This window comes from Hoplias malabaricus, chromosome 6 (assembly GCF_029633855.1).
Source record: "Hoplias malabaricus isolate fHopMal1 chromosome 6, fHopMal1.hap1, whole genome shotgun sequence".
NCBI lineage: Eukaryota > Metazoa > Chordata > Actinopteri > Characiformes > Erythrinidae > Hoplias > Hoplias malabaricus.
Genome location: NC_089805.1, coordinates 21134149 through 21153163, shown reverse-complemented (window position 1 = coordinate 21153163; position 19015 = coordinate 21134149). Strand labels below are relative to the sequence as shown.

The following is a 19015-nucleotide window of genomic DNA, read 5'->3' as shown; positions in this document are numbered from 1 at the left end:
TTGAACTGGGGACCTCTTGATCTGCAGTCAAATGCTCTACCACTGAGCTATAACCCCTGCTGCCATAGCTTGGGAAGAAATTCTAGAAAACCAACAAGCCAAAGAGACAATCGATAAGATAACACCACTTCCGATGTCAAGAGCATCTGAACTGTTTTCACAGAGAGGCACCCAGACATGAAATGGGGATCTTTTCAACCACCGCCAAAAGCTTTTTCATTTCGGTCTGTAGGAATGGAACACACATTCGCATCAGAAGTGCTTTACGCCATAAGCATTGATGTCTTGGAAGCGCTGTGTTTCAATCATAATCAAGTATGAAAAGTTCAACAGCGGAAGCATTGATATAAGAAATAGGACTACCTTTAGATTGCTTTTGTCATGGAAGCAGAGTGTCGAAGCTGAAGACAGCCTCCCCTAAACAGCCATGATGCCAAGCCTTTCTTGGCAGAGTTTCCCAAGTGCACTACAAGCTTAACGAACCAGTGAGAAGATATTTTGGTGTCTATAACCCTGCCTGGGTAGGAAAGTAGCAGAGCTGTTCAGCGTAAGGGTGCTGGGCCCATAACCACCAGATGGAAGGAATGATTACATCCTGTGCTAAAATCTGGGTGCGTTGTGAGCAGAATACTTTGGGACACGTGAGGATTGTCAGATGCAGTCCTTTGTATTTGACCGCTGAATGCAAAGGCAAGATAGGCAAGGAGAATCAATATAAGGATCTTTTTCCAAGTTCCAGTGACCTAGTGGATAAGGCGCTGGCCTCCTAAGCCAGGGATTGTGGGTTCGATCCCATCTAGGGTGTATGCCTAGCAGAGTGACGCAGCGGAAGCGTGCTGGGCCCATAACCCAGAGGTCGATGGATTGAAACCATCCTCTGCTAATAATGAAGAAAACAAAACCCAACAACCTTGTGCGGTTCATTTTCGGGCACAAGGAGGCCAAGCTCTCTTGCTAGGACCTTCTCTCTCACATCAGTGAAAAGACAGGCCTAAACAATGCAATCTTTATATGAGGGGGCACCCAGATTTGAACTGGGGACCTCTTGATCTGCAGTCAAATGCTCTACCACTGATCTATACCCCCTGCTGCCATAGCTTGGGAAGAAATTCTAGAAAACCAACAAGCCAAGGAGACAATCGATAAGATAACACCACTTCCGATGTCAAGAGCATCTGAACTGTTTTCACAGAGAGGAACCCAGACATGAAATGGGGATCTTTTCAACCACCGCCAAAAGCTTTTTCATTTCGGTCTGTAGGAATGGAACACACATTCGCATCAGAAGTGCTTTACGCCATAAGCATTGATGTCTTGGAAGCGCTGTGTTTCAATCATAATCAAGTATGAAAAGTTCAACAGCGGAAGCATTGATATAAGAAATAGGACTACCTTTAGATTGCTTTTGTCATGGAAGCAGAGTGTCGAAGCTGAAGACAGCCTCCCCTAAACAGCCATGATGCCAAGCCTTTCTTGGCAGAGTTTCCCAAGTGCACTACAAGCTTAACGAACCAGTGAGAAGATATTTTGGTGTCTATAACCCTGCCTGGGTAGGAAAGTAGCAGAGCTGTTCAGCGTAAGGGTGCTGGGCCCATAACCACCAGATGGAAGGAATGATTACATCCTGTGCTAAAATCTGGGTGCGTTGTGAGCAGAATACTTTGGGACACGTGAGGATTGTCAGATGCAGTCCTTTGTATTTGACCGCTGAATGCAAAGGCAAGATAGGCAAGGAGAATCAATATAAGGATCTTTTTCCAAGTTCCAGTGACCTAGTGGATAAGGCGCTGGCCTCCTAAGCCAGGGATTGTGGGTTCGAGTCCCATCTAGGGTGTATGGCTAGCAGAGTGGCGCAGCGGAAGCGTGCTGGGCCCATAACCCAGAGGTCGATGGATCGAAACTATCCTCTGCTAATAATGAAGAAAACAAAACCCAACAACCTTGTGCGGTTCATTTTCGGACACTAGGCAGCACAAGGAGGCCAAGCTCTCTGGCTAGGACCTTCTCTCTCACATCAGTGAAAAGACAGGCCTAAACAATGCAATCTTTATATGAGGGGGCACCCAGATTTGAACTGGGGACCTCTTGATCTGCAGTCAAATGCTCTACCACTGATCTATACCCCCTGCTGCCATAGCTTGGGAAGAAATTCTAGAAAACCAACAAGCCAAAGAGACAATCGATAAGATAACACCACTTCCGATGTCAAGAGCATCTGAACTGTTTTCACAGAGAGGAACCCAGACATGAAATGGGGATCTTTTCAACCACAGCCAAAAGCTTTTTCATTTCGGTCTGTAGGAATGGAACACACATTCGCATCAGAAGTGCTTTACGCCATAAGCATTGATGTCTTGGAAGCGCTGTGTTTCAATCATAATCAAGTATGAAAAGTTCAACAGCGGAAACATGGATATAAGAAATAGGACTACCTTTAGATTGCTTTTGTCATGGAAGCAGAGTGTCGAAGCTGAAGACAGCCTCCCCTAAACAGCCATGATGCCAAGCCTTTCTTGGCAGAGTTTCCCAAGTGCACTACAAGCTTAACGAACCAGTGAGAAGATATTTTGGTGTCCATAACCCTGCCTGGGCAGGAAAGTAGCAGAGCTGTTCAGCGTAAGGGTGCTGGGCCCATAACCACCAGATGGAAGGAATGATTACATCCTGTGCTAAAATCTGGGTGCGTTGTGAGCAGAATACTTTGGGACACGTGAGGATTGTCAGATGCAGTCCTTTGTATTTGACCGCTGAATGCAAAGGCAAGATAGGCAAGGAGAATCAATATAAGGATCTTTTTCCAAGTTCCAGTGACCTAGTGGATAAGGCGCTGGCCTCCTAAGCCAGGGATTGTGGGTTTGAGTCCCATCTAGGGTGTATGGCTAGCAGAGTGGCGCAGCGGAAGCGTGCTGGGCCCATAACCCAGAGGTCAATGGATCGAAACCATCCTCTGCTAATAATGAAGAAGACAAAACCCAACAACCTTTTGCGGTTCATTTTCGGACACTAGGCAGCACAAAGAGGCCAAGCTCTCTTGCTAGGACCTTCTCTCTCACATCAGTGAAAAGACAGGCCTAAACAATGCAATCTTATATGAGGGGGCACCCAGATTTGAACTGGGGACCTCTTGATCTGCAGTCAAATGCTCTACCACTGATCTATACCCCCTGCTGCCATAGCTTGGGAAGAAATTCTAGAAAACCAACAAGCCAAAGAGACAATCGATAAGATAACACCACTTCCGATGTCAAGAGCATCTGAACTGTTTTCACAGAGAGGAACCCAGACATGAAATGGGGATCATTTCAACCACCGCCAAAAGCTTTTTCATTTCGGTCTGTAGGAATGGAACACACATTCGCATCAGAAGTGCTTTACGCCATAAGCATTGATGTCTTGGAAGCGCTGTGTTTCAATCATAATCAAGTATGAAAAGTTCAACAGCGGAAACATGGATATAAGAAATAGGACTACCTTTAGATTGCTTTTGTCATGGAAGCAGAGTGTCGAAGCTGAAGACAGCCTCCCCTAAACAGCCATGATGCCAAGCCTTTCTTGGCAGAGTTTCCCAAGTGCACTACAAGCTTAACGAACCAGTGAGAAGATATTTTGGTGTTCATAACCCTGCCTGGGCAGGAAAGTAGCAGAGCTGTTCAGCGTAAGGGTGCTGGGCCCATAACCACCAGATGGAAGGAATGATTACATCCTGTGCTAAAATCTGGGTGCGTTGTGAGCAGAATACTTTGGGACACGTGAGGATTGTCAGATGCAGTCCTTTGTATTTGACCGCTGAATGCAAAGGCAAGATAGGCAAGGAGAATCAATATAAGGATCTTTTTCCAAGTTCCAGTGACCTAGTGGATAAGGCGCTGGCCTCCTAAGCCAGGGATTGTGGGTTCAAGTCCCATCTAGGGTGTATGGCTAGCAGAGTGGCGCAGCGGAAGCGTGCTGGGCCCATAACCCAGAGGTCAATGGATCGAAACCATCCTCTGCTAATAATGAAGAAAACAAAACCCAACAACCTTGTGCGGTTCATTTTCGGACACTAGGCAGCATAAAGAGGCCAAGCTCTCTTGCTAGGACCTTCTCTCTCACATCAGTGAAAAGACAGGCCTAAACAATGCAATCTTATATGAGGGGGCACCCAGATTTGAACTGGGGACCTCTTGATCTGCAGTCAAATGCTCTACCACTGATCCATACCCCTTGCTGCCACAGCTTGGGAAGAAATTCTAGAAAACCAACAAGCCAAAGAGACAATCGATAAGATAACACCACTTCCGATGTCAAGAGCATCTGAACTGTTTTCACAGAGAGGAACCCAGACATGAAATGGGGATCTTTTCAACCACCGCCAAAAGCTTTTTCATTTCGGTCTGTAGGAATGGAACACACATTCGCATCAGAAGTGCTTTACGCCATAAGCATTGATGTCTTGGAAGCGCTGTGTTTCAATCATAATCAAGTATGAAAAGTTCAACAGCGGAAACATGGATATAAGAAATAGGATTACCTCTAGATTGCTTTTGTCATGGAAGCAGAGTGTCGAAGCTGAAGACAGCCTCCCCTAAACAGCCATGATGCCAAGCCTTTCCTGGCAGCGTTTCCCAAGTGCACTACAAGCTTAACGAACCAGTGAGAAGATATTTTGGTGTCCATAACCCTGCCTGGGCAGGAAAGTAGCAGAGCTGTTCAGCGTAAGGGTGCTGGGCCCATGACCACCAGATGGAAGGAATGATTACATCCTGTGCTAAAATCTGGGTGCGTTGTGAGCAGAATACTTTGGGACACGTGAGGATTGTCAGATGCAGTCCTTTGTATTTGACCGCTGAATGCAAAGGCAAGATAGGCAAGGAGAATCAATATAAGGATCTTTTTCCAAGTTCCAGTGACCTAGTAGATAAGGCGCTGGCCTCCTAAGCCAGGGATTGTGGGTTCGAGTCCCATCTAGGGTGTATGCCTAGCAGAGTGGCGCAGCGGAAGCGTGCTGGGCCCATAACCCAGAGGTCGATGGATTGAAACCATCCTCTGCTAATAATGAAGAAAACAAAACCCAACAACCTTGTGCGGTTCATTTTCGGGCACAAGGAGGCCAAGCTCTCTTGCTAGGACCTTCTCTCTCACATCAGTGAAAAGACAGGCCTAAACAATGCAATCTTTATATGAGGGGGCACCCAGATTTGAACTGGGGACCTCTTGATCTGCAGTCAAATGCTCTACCACTGATCTATACCCCCTGCTGCCATAGCTTGGGAAGAAATTTTAGAAAACCAACAAGCCAAAGAGACAATCGATAAGATAACACCACTTCCGATGTCAAGAGCATCTGAACTGTTTTCACAGAGAGGAACCCAGACATGAAATGGGGATCTTTTCAACCACCGCCAAAAGCTTTTTCATTTCGGTCTGTAGGAATGGAACACACATTCGCATCAGAAGTGCTTTACGCCATAAGCATTGATGTCTTGGAAGCGCTGTGTTTCAATCATAATCAAGTATGAAAAGTTCAACAGCGGAAACATGGATATAAGAAATAGGATTACCTCTAGATTGCTTTTGTCATGGAAGCAGAGTGTCGAAGCTGAAGACAGCCTCCCCTAAACAGCCATGATGCCAAGCCTTTCCTGGCAGCGTTTCCCAAGTGCACTACAAGCTTAACGAACCAGTGAGAAGATATTTTGGTGTCCATAACCCTGCCTGGGCAGGAAAGTAGCAGAGCTGTTCAGCGTAAGGGTGCTGGGCCCATGACCAGCAGATGGAAGGAATGATTACATCCTGTGCTAAAATCTGGGTGCGTTGTGAGCAGAATACTTTGGGACACGTGAGGATTGTCAGATGCAGTCCTTTGTATTTGACCGCTGAATGCAAAGGCAAGATAGGCAAGGAGAATCAATATAAGGAGCTTTTTCCAAGTTCCAGTGACCTAGTGGATAAGGCGCTGGCCTCCTAAGCCAGGGATTGTGGGTTCAAGTCCCATCTAGGGTGTATGGCTAGCAGAGTGGCGCAGCGGAAGCGTGCTGGGCCCATAACCCAGAGGTCGATGGATCGAAACCATCCTCTGCTAATAATGAAGAAAACAAAACCCAACAACCTTGTGCGGTTCATTTTCGGACACTAGGCAGCACAAGGAGGCCAAGCTCTCTTGCTAGGACCTTCTCTCTCACATCAGTGAAAAGACAGGCCTAAACAATGCAATCTTTATATGAGGGGGCACCCAGATTTGAACTGGGGACCTCTTGATCTGCAGTCAAATGCTCTACCACTTATCTATACCCCCTGCTGCCATAGCTTGGGAAGAAATTCTAGAAAACCAACAAGCCAAAGAGACAATCGATAAGATAACACCACTTCCGATGTCAAGAGCATCTGAACTGTTTTCACAGAGAGGAACCCAGACATGAAATGGGGATCTTTTCAACCACAGCCAAAAGCTTTTTCATTTCGGTCTGTAGGAATGGAACACACATTCGCATCAGAAGTGCTTTACGCCATAAGCATTGATGTCTTGGAAGCGCTGTGTTTCAATCATAATCAAGTATGAAAAGTTCAACAGCGGAAACATGGATATAAGAAATAGGACTACCTTTAGATTGCTTTTGTCATGGAAGCAGAGTGTCGAAGCTGAAGACAGCCTCCCCTAAACAGCCATGATGCCAAGCCTTTCTTGGCAGAGTTTCCCAAGTGCACTACAAGCTTAACGAACCAGTGAGAAGATATTTTGGTGTCCATAACCCTGCCTGGGCAGGAAAGTAGCAGAGCTGTTCAGCGTAAGGGTGCTGGGCCCATAACCACCAGATGGAAGGAATGATTACATCCTGTGCTAAAATCTGGGTGCGTTGTGAGCAGAATACTTTGGGACACGTGAGGATTGTCAGATGCAGTCCTTTGTATTTGACCGCTGAATGCAAAGGCAAGATAGGCAAGGAGAATCAATATAAGGATCTTTTTCCAAGTTCCAGTGACCTAGTGGACAAGGCGCTGGCCTCCTAAGCCAGGGATTGTGGGTTCGAGTCCCATCTAGGGTGTATGGCTAGCAGAGTGGCGCAGCGGAAGCGTGCTGGGCCCATAACCCAGAGGTCGATGGATCGAAACCATCCTCTGCTAATAATGAAGAAAACAAAACCCAACAACCTTGTGCGGTTCATTTTCGGACACTAGGCAGCACAAAGAGGCCAAGCTCTCTTGCTAGGACCTTCTCTCTCACATCAGTGAAAAGACAGGCCTAAACAATGCAATCTTATATGAGGGGGCACCCAGATTTGAACTGGGGACCTCTTGATCTGCAGTCAAATGCTCTACCACTGATCTATACCCCCTGCTGCCATAGCTTGGGAAGAAATTCTAGAAAACCAACAAGCCAAAGAGACAATCGATAAGATAACACCACTTCCGATGTCAAGAGCATCTGAACTGTTTTCACAGAGAGGAACCCAGACATGAAATGGGTATCTTTTCAACCACCGCCAAAAGCTTTTTCATTTCGGTCTGTAGGAATGGAACACACATTCGCATCAGAAGTGCTTTACGCCATAAGCATTGATGTCTTGGAAGCGCTGTGTTTCAATCATAATCAAGTATGAAAAGTTCAACAGCGGAAACATGGATATAAGAAATAGGACTACCTTTAGATTGCTTTTGTCATGGAAGCAGAGTGTCGAAGCTGAAGACAGCCTCCCCTAAACAGCCATGATGCCAAGCCTTTCTTGGCAGAGTTTCCCAAGTGCACTACAAGCTTAACGAACCAGTGAGAAGATATTTTGGTGTCCATAACCCTGCCTGGGCAGGAAAGTAGCAGAGCTGTTCAGCGTAAGGGTGCTGGGCCCATAACCACCAGATGGAAGGAATGATTACATCCTGTGCTAAAATCTGGGTGCGTTGTGAGCAGAATACTTTGGGACACGTGAGGATTGTCAGATGCAGTCCTTTGTATTTGACCGCTGAATGCAAAGGCAAGATAGGCAAGGAGAATCAATATAAGGATCTTTTTCCAAGTTCCAGTGACCTAGTGGATAAGGCGCTGGCCTCCTAAGCCAGGGATTGTGGGTTCGAGTCCCATCTAGGGTGTATGGCTAGCAGAGTGGCGCAGCGGAAGCGTGCTGGGCCCATAACCCAGAGGTCGATGGATCGAAACCATCCTCTGCTAATAATGAAGAAAACAAAACCCAACAACCTTGTGCGGTTCATTTTCGGACACTAGGCAGCACAAAGAGGCCAAGCTCTCTTGCTAGGACCTTCTCTCTCACATCAGTGAAAAGACAGGCCTAAACAATGCAATCTTATATGAGGGGGCACCCAGATTTGAACTGGGGACCTCTTGATCTGCAGTCAAATGCTCTAACACTGATCTATACCCCCTGCTGCCATAGCTTGGGAAGAAATTCTAGAAAACCAACAAGCCAAAGAGACAATCGATAAGATAACACCACTTCCGATGTCAAGAGCATCTGAACTGTTTTCACAGAGAGGAACCCAGACATGAAATGGGTATCTTTTCAACCACCGCCAAAAGCTTTTTCATTTCGGTCTGTAGGAATGGAACACACATTCGCATCAGAAGTGCTTTACGCCATAAGCATTGATGTCTTGGAAGCGCTGTGTTTCAATCATAATCAAGTATGAAAAGTTCAACAGCGGAAACATGGATATAAGAAATAGGACTACCTTTAGATTGCTTTTGTCATGGAAGCAGAGTGTCGAAGCTGAAGACAGCCTCCCCTAAACAGCCATGATGCCAAGCCTTTCTTGGCAGAGTTTCCCAAGTGCACTACAAGCTTAACGAACCAGTGAGAAGATATTTTGGTGTCCATAACCCTGCCTGGGCAGGAAAGTAGCAGAGCTGTTCAGCGTAAGGGTGCTGGGCCCATAACCACCAGATGGAAGGAATGATTACATCCTGTGCTAAAATCTGGGTGCGTTGTGAGCAGAATACTTTGGGACACGTGAGGATTGTCAGATGCAGTCCTTTGTATTTGACCGCTGAATGCAAAGGCAAGATAGGCAAGGAGAATCAATATAAGGATCTTTTTCCAAGTTCCAGTGACCTAGTGGATAAGGCGCTGGCCTCCTAAGCCAGGGATTGTGGGTTTGAGTCCCATCTAGGGTGTATGGCTAGCAGAGTGGCGCAGCGGACGCGTGCTGGGCCCATAACCCAGAGGTCGATGGATCGAAACCATCCTCTGCTAATAATGAAGAAAACAAAACCCAACAACCTTGTGCGGTTCATTTTCGGACACTAGGCAGCACAAAGAGGCCAAGCTCTCTTGCTAGGACCTTCTCTCTCACATCAGTGAAAAGACAGGCCTAAACAATGCAATCTTATATGAGGGGGCACCCAGATTTGAACTGGGGACCTCTTGATCTGCAGTCAAATACTCTACCACTGATCTATACCCCCTGCTGCCATATCTTGGGAAGAAATTCTAGAAAACCAACAAGCCAAAGAGACAATCGATAAGATAACACCACTTCCGATGTCAAGAGCATCTGAACTGTTTTCACAGAGAGGAACCCAGACATGAAATGGGTATCTTTTCAACCACCGCCAAAAGCTTTTTCATTTCGGTCTGTAGGAATGGAACACACATTCGCATCAGAAGTGCTTTACGCCATAAGCATTGATGTCTTGGAAGCGCTGTGTTTCAATCATAATCAAGTATGAAAAGTTCAACAGCGGAAACATGGATATAAGAAATAGGACTACCTTTAGATTGCTTTTGTCATGGAAGCAGAGTGTCGAAGCTGAAGACAGCCTCCCCTAAACAGCCATGATGCCAAGCCTTTCTTGGCAGAGTTTCCCAAGTGCACTACAAGCTTAACGAACCAGTGAGAAGATATTTTGGTGTCCATAACCCTGCCTGGGCAGGAAAGTAGCAGAGCTGTTCAGCGTAAGGGTGCTGGGCCCATAACCACCAGATGGAAGGAATGATTACATCCTGTGCTAAAATCTGGGTGCGTTGTGAGCAGAATACTTTGGGACACGTGAGGATTGTCAGATGCAGTCCTTTGTATTTGACCGCTGAATGCAAAGGCAAGATAGGCAAGGAGAATCAATATAAGGATCTTTTTCCAAGTTCCAGTGACCTAGTGGATAAGGCGCTGGCCTCCTAAGCCAGGGATTGTGGGTTCGAGTCCCATCTAGGGTGTATGGCTAGCAGAGTGGCGCAGCGGAAGCGTGCTGGGCCCATAACCCAGAGGTCGATGGATCGAAACCATCCTCTGCTAATAATGAAGAAAACAAAACCCAACAACCTTGTGCGGTTCATTTTCGGACACTAGGCAGCACAAAGAGGCCAAGCTCTCTTGCTAGGACCTTCTCTCTCACATCAGTGAAAAGACAGGCCTAAACAATGCAATCTTATATGAGGGGGCACCCAGATTTGAACTGGGGACCTCTTGATCTGCAGTCAAATGCTCTAACACTGATCTATACCCCCTGCTGCCATAGCTTGGGAAGAAATTCTAGAAAACCAACAAGCCAAAGAGACAATCGATAAGATAACACCACTTCCGATGTCAAGAGCATCTGAACTGTTTTCACAGAGAGGAACCCAGACATGAAATGGGTATCTTTTCAACCACCGCCAAAAGCTTTTTCATTTCGGTCTGTAGGAATGGAACACACATTCGCATCAGAAGTGCTTTACGCCATAAGCATTGATGTCTTGGAAGCGCTGTGTTTCAATCATAATCAAGTATGAAAAGTTCAACAGCGGAAACATGGATATAAGAAATAGGACTACCTTTAGATTGCTTTTGTCATGGAAGCAGAGTGTCGAAGCTGAAGACAGCCTCCCCTAAACAGCCATGATGCCAAGCCTTTCTTGGCAGAGTTTCCCAAGTGCACTACAAGCTTAACGAACCAGTGAGAAGATATTTTGGTGTCCATAACCCTGCCTGGGCAGGAAAGTAGCAGAGCTGTTCAGCGTAAGGGTGCTGGGCCCATAACCACCAGATGGAAGGAATGATTACATCCTGTGCTAAAATCTGGGTGCGTTGTGAGCAGAATACTTTGGGACACGTGAGGATTGTCAGATGCAGTCCTTTGTATTTGACCGCTGAATGCAAAGGCAAGATAGGCAAGGAGAATCAATATAAGGATCTTTTTCCAAGTTCCAGTGACCTAGTGGATAAGGCGCTGGCCTCCTAAGCCAGGGATTGTGGGTTCGAGTCCCATCTAGGTTGTATGGCTAGCAGAGTGGCGCAGCGGAAGCGTGCTGGGCCCATAACCCAGAGGTCGATGGATCGAAACCATCCTCTGCTAATAATGAAGAAAACAAAACCCAACAACCTTGTGCGGTTCATTTTCGGACACTAGGCAGCACAAGGAGGCCAAGCTCTCTTGCTAGGACCTTCTCTCTCACATCAGTGAAAAGACAGGCCTAACCAATGCAATCTTTATATGAGGGGGCACCCAGATTTGAACTGGGGACCTCTTGATCTGCAGTCAAATGCTCTAACACTGATCTATACCCCCTGCTGCCATAGCTTGGGAAGAAATTCTAGAAAACCAACAAGCCAAAGAGACAATCCATAAGATAACACCACTTCCGATGTCAAGAGCATCTGAACTGTTTTCACAGAGAGGAACCCAGACATGAAATGGGGATCTTTTCAACCACAGCCAAAAGCTTTTTCATTTCGGTCTGTAGGAATGGAACACACATTCGCATCAGAAGTGCTTTACGCCATAAGCATTGATGTCTTGGAAGCGCTGTGTTTCAATCATAATCAAGTATGAAAAGTTCAACAGCGGAAACATGGATATAAGAAATAGGACTACCTTTAGATTGCTTTTGTCATGGAAGCAGAGTGTCGAAGCTGAAGACAGCCTCCCCTAAACAGCCATGATGCCAAGCCTTTCTTGGCAGAGTTTCCCAAGTGCACTACAAGCTTAACGAACCAGTGAGAAGATATTTTGGTGTCCATAACCCTGCCTGGGCAGGAAAGTAGCAGAGCTGTTCAGCGTAAGGGTGCTGGGCCCATGACCACCAGATGGAAGGAATGATTACATCCTGTGCTAAAATCTGGGTGCGTTGTGAGCAGAATACTTTGGGACACGTGAGGATTGTCAGATGCAGTCCTTTGTATATGACCGCAGAATGCAAAGGCAAGATAGGCAAGGAGAATCAATAAAAGGAGCTTTTTCCAAGTTCCAGTGACCTAGTGGATAAGGCACTGGCCTCCTAAGCCAGGGATTGTGGGTTCGAGTCCCATCTAGGGTGTATGGCTAGCAGAGTGGCGCAGCGGAAGCGTGCTGGGCCCATAACCCAGAGGTCGATGGATCGAAACCATCCTCTGCTAATAATGAAGAAAACAAAACCCAACAACCTTGTGCGGTTCATTTTCGGACACTAGGCAGCACAAAGAGGCCAAGCTCTCTTGCTAGGACCTTCTCTCTCACATCAGTGAAAAGACAGGCCTAAACAATGCAATCTTATATGAGGGGGCACCCAGATTTGAACTGGGGACCTCTTGATCTGCAGTCAAATGCTCTACCACTGATCTATACCCCCTGCTGCCATAGCTTGGGAAGAAATTCTAGAAAACCAACAAGCCAAAGAGACAATCGATAAGATAACACCACTTCCGATGTCAAGAGCATCTGAACTGTTTTCACAGAGAGGAACCCAGACATGAAATGGGTATCTTTTCAACCACCGCCAAAAGCTTTTTCATTTCGGTCTGTAGGAATGGAACACACATTCGCATCAGAAGTGCTTTACGCCATAAGCATTGATGTCTTGGAAGCGCTGTGTTTCAATCATAATCAAGTATGAAAAGTTCAACAGCGGAAACATGGATATAAGAAATAGGACTACCTTTAGATTGCTTTTGTCATGGAAGCAGAGTGTCGAAGCTGAAGACAGCCTCCCCTAAACAGCCATGATGCCAAGCCTTTCTTGGCAGAGTTTCCCAAGTGCACTACAAGCTTAACGAACCAGTGAGAAGATATTTTGGTGTCCATAACCCTGCCTGGGCAGGAAAGTAGCAGAGCTGTTCAGCGTAAGGGTGCTGGGCCCATAACCACCAGATGGAAGGAATGATTACATCCTGTGCTAAAATCTGGGTGCGTTGTGAGCAGAATACTTTGGGACACGTGAGGATTGTCAGATGCAGTCCTTTGTATTTGACCGCTGAATGCAAAGGCAAGATAGGCAAGGAGAATCAATATAAGGATCTTTTTCCAAGTTCCAGTGACCTAGTGGATAAGGCGCTGGCCTCCTAAGCCAGGGATTGTGGGTTCGAGTCCCATCTAGGGTGTATGGCTAGCAGAGTGGCGCAGCGGAAGCGTGCTGGGCCCATAACCCAGAGGTCGATGGATCGAAACCATCCTCTCTAATAATGAAGAAAACAAAACCCAACAACCTTGTGCGGTTCATTTTCGGACACTAGGCAGCACAAAGAGGCCAAGCTCTCTTGCTAGGACCTTCTCTCTCACATCAGTGAAAAGACAGGCCTAAACAATGCAATCTTATATGAGGGGGCACCCAGATTTGAACTGGGGACCTCTTGATCTGCAGTCAAATGCTCTACCACTGATCTATACCCCCTGCTGCCATAGCTTGGGAAGAAATTCTAGAAAACCAACAAGCCAAAGAGACAATCGATAAGATAACACCACTTCCGATGTCAAGAGCATCTGAACTGTTTTCACAGAGAGGAACCCAGACATGAAATGGGGATCTTTTCAACCACAGCCAAAAGCTTTTTCATTTCGGTCTGTAGGAATGGAACACACATTCGCATCAGAAGTGCTTTACGCCATAAGCATTGATGTCTTGGAAGCGCTGTGTTTCAATCATAATCAAGTATGAAAAGTTCAACAGCGGAAACATGGATATAAGAAATAGGATTACCTCTAGATTGCTTTTGTCATGGAAGCAGAGTGTCGAAGCTGAAGACAGCCTCCCCTAAACAGCCATGATGCCAAGCCTTTCCTGGCAGCGTTTCCCAAGTGCACTACAAGCTTAACGAACCAGTGAGAAGATATTTTGGTGTCCATAACCCTGCCTGGGCAGGAAAGTAGCAGAGCTGTTCAGCGTAAGGGTGCTGGGCCCATGACCACCAGATGGAAGGAATGATTACATCCTGTGCTAAAATCTGGGTGCGTTGTGAGCAGAATACTTTGGGACACGTGAGGATTGTCAGATGCAGTCCTTTGTATTTGACCGCAGAATGCAAAGGCAAGATAGGCAAGGAGAATCAATAAAAGGAGCTTTTTCCAAGTTCCAGTGACCTAGTGGATAAGGCACTGGCCTCCTAAGCCAGGGATTGTGGGTTCGAGTCCCATCTAGGGTGTATGGCTAGCAGAGTGGCGCAGCGGAAGCGTGCTGGGCCCATAACCCAGAGGTCGATGGATCGAAACCATCCTCTGCTAATAATGAAGAAAACAAAACCCAACAACCTTTTGCGGTTCATTTTCGGACACTAGGCAGCACAAGGAGGCCAAGCTCTCTTGCTAGGACCTTCTCTCGCACATCAGTGAAAAGACAGGCCTAAACAATGCAATCTTTATATGTGGGGGCACCCAGATTTGAACTGGGGACCTCTTGATCTGCAGTCAAATGCTCTACCACTGAGCTATACCCCCTGCTGCCATAGCTTGGGAAGAAATTCTAGAAAACCAACAAGCCAAAGAGACAATCGATAAGATAACACCACTTCCGATGTCAAGAGCATCTGAACTGTTTTCACAGAGAGGCACCCAGACATGAAATGGGGATCTTTTCAACCACCGCCAAAAGCTTTTTCATTTCGGTCTGTAGGAATGGAACACACATTCGCATCAGAAGTGCTTTACGCCATAAGCATTGATGTCTTGGAAGCGCTGTGTTTCAATCATAATCAAGTATGAAAAGTTCAACAGCGGAAACATGGATATAAGAAATAGGATTACCTCTAGATTGCTTTTGTCATGGAAGCAGAGTGTCGAAGCTGAAGACAGCCTCCCCTAAACAGCCATGATGCCAAGCCTTTCCTGGCAGCGTTTCCCAAGTGCACTACAAGCTTAACGAACCAGTGAGAAGATATTTTGGTGTCCATAACCCTGCCTGGGCAGGAAAGTAGCAGAGCTGTTCAGCGTAAGGGTGCTGGGCCCATGACCACCAGATGGAAGGAATGATTACATCCTGTGCTAAAATCTGGGTGCGTTGTGAGCAGAATACTTTGGGACACGTGAGGATTGTCAGATGCAGTCCTTTGTATTTGACCGCAGAATGCAAAGGCAAGATAGGCAAGGAGAATCAATATAAGGAGCTTTTTCCAAGTTCCAGTGACCTAGTGGATAAGGCACTGGCCTCCTAAGCCAGGGATTGTGGGTTCGAGTCCCATCTAGGGTGTATGGCTAGCAGAGTGGCGCAGCGGAAGCGTGCTGGGCCCATAACCCAGAGGTCGATGGATCGAAACCATCCTCTGCTAATAATGAAGAAAACAAAACCCAACAACCTTTTGCGGTTCATTTTCGGACACTAGGCAGCACAAGGAGGCCAAGCTCTCTTGCTAGGACCTTCTCTCGCACATCAGTGAAAAGACAGGCCTAAACAATGCAATCTTTATATGTGGAGGCACCCAGATTTGAACTGGGGACCTCTTGATCTGCAGTCAAATGCTCTACCACTGAGCTATACCTCCTGCTGCCATAGCTTGGGAAGAAATTCTAGAAAACCAACAAGCCAAAGAGACAATCGATAAGATAACACCACTTCCGATGTCAAGAGCATCTGAACTGTTTTCACAGAGAGGCACCCAGACATGAAATGGGGATCTTTTCAACCACCGCCAAAAGCTTTTTCATTTCGGTCTGTAGGAATGGAACACACATTCGCATCAGAAGTGCTTTACGCCATAAGCATTGATGTCTTGGAAGCGCTGTGTTTCAATCATAATCAAGTATGAAAAGTTCAACAGCGGAAACATGGATATAAGAAATAGGATTACCTCTAGATTGCTTTTGTCATGGAAGCAGAGTGTCGAAGCTGAAGACAGCCTCCCCTAAACAGCCATGATGCCAAGCCTTTCCTGGCAGCGTTTCCCAAGTGCACTACAAGCTTAACGAACCAGTGAGAAGATATTTTGGTGTCCATAACCCTGCCTGGGCAGGAAAGTAGCAGAGCTGTTCAGCGTAAGGGTGCTGGGCCCATGACCACCAGATGGAAGGAATGATTACATCCTGTGCTAAAATCTGGGTGCGTTGTGAGCAGAATACTTTGGGACACGTGAGGATTGTCAGATGCAGTCCTTTGTATTTGACCGCAGAATGCAAAGGCAAGATAGGCAAGGAGAATCAATATAAGGAGCTTTTTCCAAGTTCCAGTGACCTAGTGGATAAGGCACTGGCCTCCTAAGCCAGGGATTGTGGGTTCGAGTCCCATCTAGGGTGTATGGCTAGCAGAGTGGCGCAGCGGAAGCGTGCTGGGCCCATAACCCAGAGGTCAATGGATCGAAACCATCCTCTGCTAATAATGAAGAAAACAAAACCCAACAACCTTTTGCGGTTCATTTTCGGACACTAGGCAGCACAAGGAGGCCAAGCTCTCTTGCTAGGACCTTCTCTCGCACATCAGTGAAAAGACAGGCCTAAACAATGCAATCTTTATATGTGGGGGCACCCAGATTTGAACTGGGGACCTCTTGATCTGCAGTCAAATGCTCTACCACTGAGCTATACCCCCTGCTGCCATAGCTTGGGAAGAAATTCTAGAAAACCAACAAGCCAAAGAGACAATCGATAAGATAACACCACTTCCGATGTCAAGAGCATCTGAACTGTTTTCACAGAGAGGCACCCAGACATGAAATGGGGATCTTTTCAACCACCGCCAAAAGCTTTTTCATTTCGGTCTGTAGGAATGGAACACACATTCGCATCAGAAGTGCTTTACGCCATAAGCATTGATGTCTTGGAAGCGCTGTGTTTCAATCATAATCAAGTATGAAAAGTTCAACAGCGGAAACATGGATATAAGAAATAGGATTACCTCTAGATTGCTTTTGTCATGGAAGCAGAGTGTCGAAGCTGAAGACAGCCTCCCCTAAACAGCCATGATGCCAAGCCTTTCCTGGCAGCGTTTCCCAAGTGCACTACAAGCTTAACGAACCAGTGAGAAGATATTTTGGTGTCCATAACCCTGCCTGGGCAGGAAAGTAGCAGAGCTGTTCAGCGTAAGGGTGCTGGGCCCATGACCACCAGATGGAAGGAATGATTACATCCTGTGCTAAAATCTGGGTGCGTTGTGAGCAGAATACTTTGGGACACGTGAGGATTGTCAGATGCAGTCCTTTGTATTTGACCGCAGAATGCAAAGGCAAGATAGGCAAGGAGAATCAATATAAGGAGCTTTTTCCAAGTTCCAGTGACCTAGTGGATAAGGCACTGGCCTCCTAAGCCAGGGATTGTGGGTTCGAGTCCCATCTAGGGTGTATGGCTAGCAGAGTGGCGCAGCGGAAGCGTGCTGGGCCCATAACCCAGAGGTCGATGGATCGAAACCATCCTCTGCTAATAATGAAGAAAACAAAACCCAACAACCTTTTGCGGTTCATTTTCGGACACTAGGCAGCACAAGGAGGCCAAGCTCTCTTGCTAGGACCTTCTCTCGCACATCAGTGAAAAGACAGGCCTAAACAATGCAATCTTTATATGTGGGGGCACCCAGATTTGAACTGGGGACCTCTTGATCTGCAGTCAAATGCTCTACCACTGAGCTATACCCCCTGCTGCCATAGCTTGGGAAGAAATTCTAGAAAACCAACAAGCCAAAGAGACAATCGATAAGATAACACCACTTCCGATGTCAAGAGCATCTGAACTGTTTTCACAGAGAGGAACCCAGACATGAAATGGGGATCTTTTCAACCACAGCCAAAAGCTTTTTCATTTCGGTCTGTAGGAATGGAACACACATTCGCATCAGAAGTGCTTTACGCCATAAGCATTGATGTCTTGGAAGCGCTGTGTTTCAATCATAATCAAGTATGAAAAGTTCAACAGCGGAAACATGGATATAAGAAATAGGATTACCTCTAGATTGCTTTTGTCATGGAAGCAGAGTGTCGAAGCTGAAGACAGCCTCCCCTAAACAGCCATGATGCCAAGCCTTTCCTGGCAGCGTTTCCCAAGTGCACTACAAGCTTAACGAACCAGTGAGAAGATATTTTGGTGTCCATAACCCTGCCTGGGCAGGAAAGTAGCAGAGCTGTTCAGCGTAAGGGTGCTGGGCCCATGACCACCAGATGGAAGGAATGATTACATCCTGTGCTAAAATCTGGGTGCGTTGTGAGCAGAATACTTTGGGACACGTGAGGATTGTCAGATGCAGTCCTTTGTATTTGACCGCAGAATGCAAAGGCAAGATAGGCAAGGAGAATCAATAAAAGGAGCTTTTTCCAAGTTCCAGTGACCTAGTGGATAAGGCACTGGCCTCCTAAGCCAGGGATTGTGGGTTCGAGTCCCATCTAGGGTGTATGGCTAGCAGAGTGGCGCAGCGGAAGCGTGCTGGGCCCATAACCCAGAGGTCGATGGATCGAAACCATCCTCTGCTAATAATGAAGAAAACAAAACCCAACAACCTTTTGCGGTTCATTTTCGGACACTAGGCAGCACAAGGAGGCCAAGCTCTCTTGCTAGGACCTTCTCTCGCACATCAGTGAAAAGACAGGCCTAAACAATGCAATCTTTATATGTGGGGGCACCCAGATTTGAACTGGGGACCTCTTGATCTGCAGTCAAATGCTCTACCACTGAGCTATACCCCCTGCTGCCATAGCTTGGGAAGAAATTCTAGAAAACCAACAAGCCAAAGAGACAATCGATAAGATAACACCACTTCCGATGTCAAGAGCATCTGAACTGTTTTCACAGAGAGGAACCCAGACATGAAATGGGGATCTTTTCAACCACAGCCAAAAGCTTTTTCATTTCGGTCTGTAGGAATGGAACACACATTCGCATCAGAAGTGCTTTACGCCATAAGCATTGATGTCTTGGAAGCGCTGTGTTTCAATCATAATCAAGTATGAAAAG

At 46.5% G+C, this 19015-nt stretch overlaps 5 non-coding genes across 5 annotated transcripts; all 5 read right to left on the bottom strand.

Moving 5' to 3' along the window:
• Positions 1 to 14515: 14515 nt before the first annotated feature.
• On the bottom strand, positions 14516 to 14587 carry trnac-gca (transfer RNA cysteine (anticodon GCA)). Its single transcript has one exon. It is a non-coding gene; the product is annotated as a tRNA-Cys (tRNA).
• Positions 14588 to 15555: 968 nt separating this feature from the next.
• Positions 15556 to 15627, bottom strand: trnac-gca (transfer RNA cysteine (anticodon GCA)). Its single transcript has one exon. It is a non-coding gene; the product is annotated as a tRNA-Cys (tRNA).
• Positions 15628 to 16595: 968 nt separating this feature from the next.
• trnac-gca (transfer RNA cysteine (anticodon GCA)) lies at positions 16596 to 16667 on the bottom strand. Its single transcript has one exon. It is a non-coding gene; the product is annotated as a tRNA-Cys (tRNA).
• Positions 16668 to 17635: 968 nt separating this feature from the next.
• trnac-gca (transfer RNA cysteine (anticodon GCA)) lies at positions 17636 to 17707 on the bottom strand. The gene has a single exon. It is a non-coding gene; the product is annotated as a tRNA-Cys (tRNA).
• A 968-nt stretch (positions 17708 to 18675) lies between these two features.
• On the bottom strand, positions 18676 to 18747 carry trnac-gca (transfer RNA cysteine (anticodon GCA)). Its single transcript has one exon. It is a non-coding gene; the product is annotated as a tRNA-Cys (tRNA).
• Positions 18748 to 19015: the final 268 nt, after the last annotated feature.